This window comes from Cebus imitator, unplaced genomic scaffold (assembly GCF_001604975.1).
Source record: "Cebus imitator isolate Cc_AM_T3 unplaced genomic scaffold, Cebus_imitator-1.0 Scaffold98, whole genome shotgun sequence".
Classification (NCBI taxonomy): domain Eukaryota; kingdom Metazoa; phylum Chordata; class Mammalia; order Primates; family Cebidae; genus Cebus; species Cebus imitator.
This window is the reverse complement of record NW_016107413.1, coordinates 948219-956187: the sequence shown is the minus strand read 5'-3', so window position 1 is coordinate 956187 and position 7969 is coordinate 948219. Positions and strand designations below refer to the sequence as shown.

Here is a 7969-nt window from a genome sequence, read left to right as displayed (position 1 = left end):
GTTGGTGGGAGTGTAAATTAGTTCAACCATTGTGGAAGACAGTGTGGTGATTCCTCAAGGACCTAGAAATAGAAATTCCATTTGACCCAGCAATCCCATTACTGTGTATATATCCAAAGGATTATATATTGTTCTACTATAAGGACACAAGCACACGAATGTTCATTGCAGCACAGTTTACAATAGCAAAGACCTGGAACTAACCCAAATGCCCATTGATGATAGACTGGACAGGGAAAATGTGGCACATATACACCATGGAATATTATGCAGCGATCAAAAATGATGAGTTCGTGTCCTTTGTAGGGACATAGATGAACCTGGAAACCATCATTCTCGGCAAACTGACAAAAGAGCAGAAAATTAAACACCGCATGTTCTCACTTATAGGCAGGTGTTGAACAATGAGAACATGTGGACACAGGGAGGGGAGCACTACACACTGGGGTCTGTTGGGGGGAAATAGCGGAGGGACAGCTGGGGGTGGGGAGCTGGGGAGAGATAGCATGGGGAGAAATGCCAGATATGGGTGAAGGGGAGGAAGGCAGCAAATCACACTGCCACGTGTGTACCTATGCAACAATCTTGCATGTTCTTCTCATGTACCCCAAAACCTAAAATGCAAATAAAATAAAAATAAAATAAATAATAATAATTTGAGTTTTTTGGTATGCAAAAATATTATTGTGATTGCAATTTTAGACTGATCCTTAAACTTTCAGACACACAAAAATATGTGAGTAAAATGACATAGTATCTGGTGATTGCTTTGCAATATCCAGTGTTTGTGTGGGAAAGTGGGTGGAAGTACACACAAAACAAAATTGACAATGAGTTGATAATGGTCCAGTTTGGGTGATGGGTACACTGGAGTTCATTACACTTCTCTACCTTTCCCTATGTTTAAAAATTTCCATAATTAAAAGCTTAAAAGTAATCATTCTATGTTCAAACCAAAAGAACCAAGTTAGATCTCTGGTTTCCTTCTATTATAGGGCTTATTTTAAGTTTAAATTCCAACAATGTGTGTATGTGGGGGTGGGGGTGGGAGGTCTTCCTTCTACACAGTCTATATCACCCTCATCTCAGACATCAGGGCTTTGGACCCTAGTCATGCTGCTCTTCTTAAAGCATAGCTAAAAGAAGTGTTATTTGTGGAAGATAAGTCTCATTTTACTTGATCTCCTGGAATCATTTTATATCATTGACACCCACTTTCTTCTTTCTTTCCGGTCCTTTGTAAAACACTCATGTCTCCTTCATTCTCTCTGACTCTGTTTTCTACAGTTCCTGCCAGCCATCAAATAAGTTGTACCTCTTTGTTTGTCCTTGGTCCTCTTCTTTTTCTCTATGCACCTTTAATTGTGGATCTTCCCAATTCCAGAGGTTGAACTATCATTTCATTCAATCAACTCGTGTTTTATTCTGCTCTGGTTATATGAGTTGGAATCTACTTTGATTTGTTAGGCTTACAGGCGATTAATTTGTTCATTGATTAATTCATTTCTCAAATTTTTAAGAACTTCTACTATGCACCGGACAAAAGGTTGAACACAGAATATATGCAGCTGAATAAGAAACAATTCTTCTCTCAAAAATTTCACAATAATGTGCTAATGCTTCCTGTTTCACAAGCTCTGAACTCTTTCCTAAGATCTAGATAAATGGAATTGCCAATTGGATGGTTTGTTTGCTCTTCAAACTAGCATGTCAAAAGAGTCCAGCTTTACCCCTCAGCCACTCCTACTCACATTTTTTTTTCACCATTTCTATTAGTGTCCTCAGCATCCCAGCACCAAATTATCTTCCTTCTTTTCTCTGTCTTCCCAGCTTGATTCCTCCTCTTTCTCTACACATACTTTACACTTTAATCAATAGCTATGTCCTGAACACACCCAAACTCTTCTCAGTCTTCCAATACCAAGACTTTACTTTTAAGACCTGCTTCCTTGCAATGAGTTTGGTGTAAATTAGGATGCAGATTGTGACAGTATTAAGTTTTATTGCCAATTTCTGTTCCTACCATAAATGCATTTTGTAATGAATCTTCTCTCTATGGCTGTCCATGAATGATGTATTATTATTTTGTTTTAAATGTGAAGAAATCAAGTGACTTTCCCATGATTATACTACTGGTAAGGGTCAGGGTCAGAAAAATAGTTTGCCAGTTTCCCAAGTATGAATTTTTTTCAGTGCTTGACAAATGTGAGGCAAGTTCTTAGCTTCTCTCAGCAGCATTTCCCAAGGGTGTTCTTTGGGATGCTAATTGATGGTATTCAACAAACAAAGAATCATACAGAAAAATGAATTTGGGAAATGATAAGAAATTAAAACTGGCTTCTTTTCTGCGAGTATTCCCTGAATTCTTAATATGCTAATAAGTGAATATATAATGAATAACATTTTATATAGCACTTTCTGAAGATGACCTAATATCCACAGAACCATTATTTCACGGCCTCTCTCAAGACTTGTTTCATTCAGAATAAATCAGAGAAAATGTCTTTAAAAAAAAGGGAACTTAGTGTAACAGCACTAGTTCATATTCTCTTAATTTCACTTGTCATGAGAAATCTTAACCCTAACATTTCCTGGTTGACTATTCAACAACAAGGTTGTTATGAATTCAGTTACACATTACTTTTAACCTTTGCCAAAAGCTTTTCTTAGGAGGTTCAAGGAGGTTCCTCACCTTCTAGCAGAGAACTAGTAAGTTTCTGCATACATGCTCAGGAAAGTCATAATATTAATTAATAAGAACTTCCACTTTTTTAACACTTGCTAAATTCAAGACACTGGGGCACTTATCTCAATCTTCAAAATGAAGTAGGTACTAATGTGACTCTATATCACAAATGGGAAAATAAAGGCTCGGTAGTACATGCAAGTAAGTCAATGACCACCATAACAGTGATAAGATTCATTACCAAGTCTCTCTAATCAGTGCCCATGCTTTTAACCTCATACTCTTATATTCTGACTCATTATCAATATATTTAAAAATAGATGACTCTGATTAAATGTTAGAAAAAGAATGTACCAGAAGACAACCATGTCTGTATCTACCTAATGATATTTATAGCTCCTAGCACAGTGCTTAGCATGTAGGAGGTGTTTAAGAAATCTCTATTGAAAAAAAATTGAGTTGAATTACAGTATGGAGCCTTATAAGGGAGATATATAGAAACAACAGAACACACTTTGAAAAAAAAATAAAACCATCGATTAAACAACATAGTATCTTCACTGTGAACATGTGAAGAAAAATCACATCATTCTTTGGAATGACTGGAATTATTTTGAGAGCTACTTGTTTCACAGGGTCATAATTTCCCTGTTGGCTTATTGAGCTAGAGAACGAGATGCTGCAGCTAAGCTGTCATCATTGCCTCTCTTTGTTATTGCTCTTTTATTACACGTTTCAGTTGCAGCAACAGGGATGAATCAGGCATACTTACACAATCTTGAGTTTCCTGAAGGAGAATTGCCTGTTAGTCAACTACCCACTTATCCAACTAGTAAAGATTTAACCTTAGATATTGGAGCAGGTGACATTGTCAGAAATGTAGACAGAGGATAAATAAAGAAATAAAAAGAACATGTAAAATCATCTAGGTAAATTATTCAACTACAACAGAGACAAATTACAAATGTTATGATCCTGTCTGCAAAAGGAAATGCATAGGTGTATTTAGATGAGCTTCTCACACTGAGATAAATAAGATAAGTTAAAGATAATGAAAATTATGTGCCAGGAGTGATGCCTAAAGAAGGCAATCCTAATTACCCAAAAGAGTATGGATGGTGTAAATTGACAAGGAGGGATAATATTGGATGGCCTAAGAGTTAAATAACTAGGAAAAACAACATATGGTAACAGGGAAAGAAGGAAATACCTATTCAAAAAACTTGAAACTATCCTTGTTTCAAGTTTTTTGAAACAAGGATAGTTTTTTTTTTTAATCTTAATATTAAGCCTATTCCAGTGACTCTCTGATTCTGCAAGATGGGGCTCAAAGCAGAAGATGTAACACAGCCTCTTTACCTCCTTTCAAAGTGTTTTGTATTTTTCATGAGTCAACTGATGATACTCAGAATATGGCGCTGACACCATTCCCATTAAAGTAAACACCACTGTGCATAATGACCACTTTCACTGTGGGAACATATGTAACCTTTTTTATTTTTATTTATTGACCTTCATTTACCCAGACTCTTTATTCACAGGATTCACAAGGTGTGATACACACTAAGGTGAATGAAACCAAGCAACTCTTATTCCTCCTTTTCCATAGTTCCTAGCATAGTCTGAAACACGGCAAGCACTATAAAAATGCTTGTTTAGAGAATGAATAGAGGATCCAAATGACTGAAAGAACATAGAGTTAAAACAACCATTATTACATTTTGGTTCCAAAAATCTTTCTTTTCATCAGATTAACTGTTCTTTGAATGGTCTAAGGTTCTTATCCCACATAACATTTTATAATCCAATATAAAGTGGAATTACCAGATTTAAAGAGTTTACATCTCCACTGGGGCTATGTTTTAAGCTGCCAAATGCCAGTGAAATGACATAGGAAACAACATCAGATTGCTGACATATTAACATTGCTTTCTAGAAATATACGAGCTCGTTCAATGAGTGCCTTAGCTGTCCCTTTCCTAACATAATCTTATACGAATAACAATACAAATATTTGTTAGAAAATTACCTTAAGAATTTACCCTAAGTGGTTGATCGGAGGAGTAATTAAACATTAGATAACATCAAATCCCCTGGGTTTCAAATTTGCCATGGTTGCTAAAAATTCAGATTCCAGGGCCCCATCCCAGTACTACTAGATCAGAATACCCAGGAGCTACGGCCTGAAAATGTGTGGATTTCAAAAGCTAAGTAGGATTTTGGAATCACTGCCTTCTCCTTTTGTTATCTAAAGAACTTTATTTCTAAAGGAATGAGCTATTGAGACCCAGTCCTCTGGGCTCAGAGCTCCAGTGGAGAAAGGACAAAGCCCATTCACCCTTTGGTTGACCCTTCCATATTTTCCCCTGATGCTTGCTTTTTCATTTCTAGCAAACATTTTCTATTTGATTCTGCTTCGAGGTATACTAATAGGTTTCTTCCTGTATTCGAGTACCAGTGCCGTATGTTGGAAAGAATTGAATAAGGCAGATGTGCACTTGCATATTGGCTGTTTGTATGACCTTCGCCAAGTTACTTCACTTCTTTAAGCTGACATTTCCACCTCTGTAAAAATGTGGGCAATAATAACCTTACAGGGTTACAGTGAATATTAAATGAGATAACAAGAGATAGAGCCTGAAACATATTAAACGCTCTTATGTAATTATTACTTCCTTCCTTATGAGTTACTTTTAGAAATGTGAGTACCTATTGTCTTAATTTCCTGAGCAAATACCTACCACCCTACTTAGCGAGATTACAGATCAGGGCTAACATGGTTACTAAGCAGTAAGGATCCAGTGTATCTGCGTAGCAAGGCTGAGAGACAATCTATTTAAAAGGGGCAACTTCCAAGGGATTTGTCTTGAAACTGTAAAGCAAGGCATTTCCTTTTGCTTAGATTCCGTATCTTTGTTTGCGTGGTTTGAAGGAGACTAAAAGCTACTCTTTCCCCTAATCACCCCTTAATACTGCCATTGGTGGTAGGGGACCCTATCACCAGAATTCTGTCATTGAAATCTCTCCCTTGCTTTTACTCCACTAAAGCCAATGAGTGTGGAGATGGTTGTGATAGATACAGTCCCATGCATTCATTAAATGAGGAATCATGGAACACCTACGTTGCAGAAACTGTCCTTGAAGGAATTCAGATGCACTCTGGGAGTCATCTCTGGATTCTAGAACCCATGTTCTGGCTCCACACCACTTCTCTAGACACTATCCTGTGTCATTAAACACTAAAAGCAGTGTTTTGTAAAACAATCTCACGCATATCAATCCTTCATCGACTGGCCCGGACTCCAGCCATCCATTTCCTGTTAAAAGAGGAAGTACAATTCCAAGACCCAATTCCATAGTTGTTGCTGAGCATAAAAGCACTTCAGCCATCATCTCTGCCATGAAGTGATTATTCTCTGAGGGTCAGAATAGATTTCCTCTTTGTTTTTAATTCTAAGCCTGTAGTGTATTTCAACGTCAATTCATTTAAACTTATTTATTGCCTATCAGGCACAGGGACATCACAGAGACAGATAAGCATCTCCACCTTCCCAAACTTGCCGTCTACATGAATACTCCGTGATAAATTATTTGGGGTGAATGGAGTCTCTTTAGCCTGAAAATGACAGCATCTATCAGTGTTTAGTGGTGAATACAGCCCAGGGTTAGACATCATCTGTCAGCATAGGCTGTTGTACAGACGTATTTTATTCCATTGTATTTTTAAGTGAAACAAGGGAAATTTCGTTTCCGCTACCGGGAACAAGGCCACTTTCTTGTGCGGGCCTTCATCGCAGCCCTCCAGGAGAAAGCCCCTGAGGGTGGGCTCTCAGACTTGCCCTTTCCGGGTTTGGAGCCGGCAGCAGCCTCCCAGCAGGGCTTCCGCTTGGCGGGTGTAATGGCTTTAGCGGCCGCTAGAGGGAGGTGAGCGCCTAAGACAGTAGCGCTGGTACACGCGCCACCCAGGCCACCTGGGCTCCAAGGCCCATGACCTCCTGCCCTGGCTCAGCAGTCACTCAGCTCAATTTAGAATACCCTGCAAAACAGACAGCGTGATAACAGAGTTCAATCAAAGATAGAGCTGCCAGGTAAAGTACGGGAGCCCAGTTAAATCTGAATTTCAGATAACAAATACAAATACTTAAAAAAAAAATCATTATCTGAAATTTATATTCAAATTCAAAGTGAGTGCACTGGACTTTTATTTGCTAAATCTGGCAATTCTAACCAAAGAGCAAAGGGCCCTTGGAAAGACTGAAAGCCCTTTTAAGTTACAGAGGAGGGGAAAAGAAAGAATTTACTACCTACCTGTTAACTGAATCTTGGACAAAGTATTGCATCCTGTAGACTGGAAGAGGCTGCTTTCGTCACAGTTGGCAGACAAGCAGCCATGCAGCCTGTGGTCTTGTCTAGGAGAGGCATGAGGAAAGGTCCTCCCCATCTTAGAAAACTTCCTCCTTTATCTTCTCCAAGGCCGAATGCGTTGCTGAAGTCCTTTCTGTGTTCATTCAGGAATTTCTCCTAAAGATGCAATATCAGAAGAAGAACATAAGCAAAATACAAGGACACACACACACACACGAAACAAAACACACAAAAAAAGAAAAACACAAGGAACAGAAAAAAATAGTTCGTTGGCTTTTCTAGAGAGATTACTTGGCAGCTTGTTGGAAGTAAGTACCAGCCTAGGAAAACAGGCTAAAAGCCCAGGTGGAGAGGCAACAAGCAAGAAGGGAACAAAGCATCAAGATGACAATGAGGACCACAGAAGGAGGCTGCCATTACTAATGCTACATCCCTGGTTAATGATACTGTCCAGGGCTGGAGACTTTTGGAGGGTGGCTCAAACCAAGTTAACAGAATGACATCTGAGCATCTGGAATGCCCCATCGTGACTGCTATTCATTGGTGATAATGGTTTTCGCAGACTGAATAAACTCCATCAATAAACGGAGCTCTACTGTCCGTTGGTCCTGAAGTGAAGAGTAATTACAAAGGGCATGTGCTTACTAGCAACCAGCTCCTCTCTCTGCACTGCTTGCTTGCTTTCCCTATTCAGAGTCGCTAAAGGTACGGGGAATACTGAGAAGGTTCTTAGAACAAATATCTCCACATAGCTCATAAAAGGAGGCATTCCTCCTTTGCTTCCTTTTTTCCAAGGTCACTATCAAGCGAAATGTTCCTATTTGCATGGAGAGGCTGCCTTAGCCTCTGAGAGGACATGTAAATTACTGACCTTGAAGACACTGCAATAACCTGCGGCACTGCAGGCCTTTAAAAAAA

At 38.8% G+C, this 7969-nt stretch overlaps 1 long non-coding RNA gene across 2 annotated transcripts in view; it reads right to left on the bottom strand.

Annotated features, from left to right (window-relative positions):
• Positions 1-7969, bottom strand: part of LOC108309870 — a 170036-nt gene that overhangs the window by 51273 nt on the left and 110794 nt on the right. For both annotated transcript variants that reach the window (XR_005201527.1, XR_001827536.2), the window contains exon 2: positions 6995-7207. This is a non-coding gene — a long non-coding RNA (uncharacterized LOC108309870). The remainder of the gene's footprint in view (positions 1-6994; positions 7208-7969) is intronic.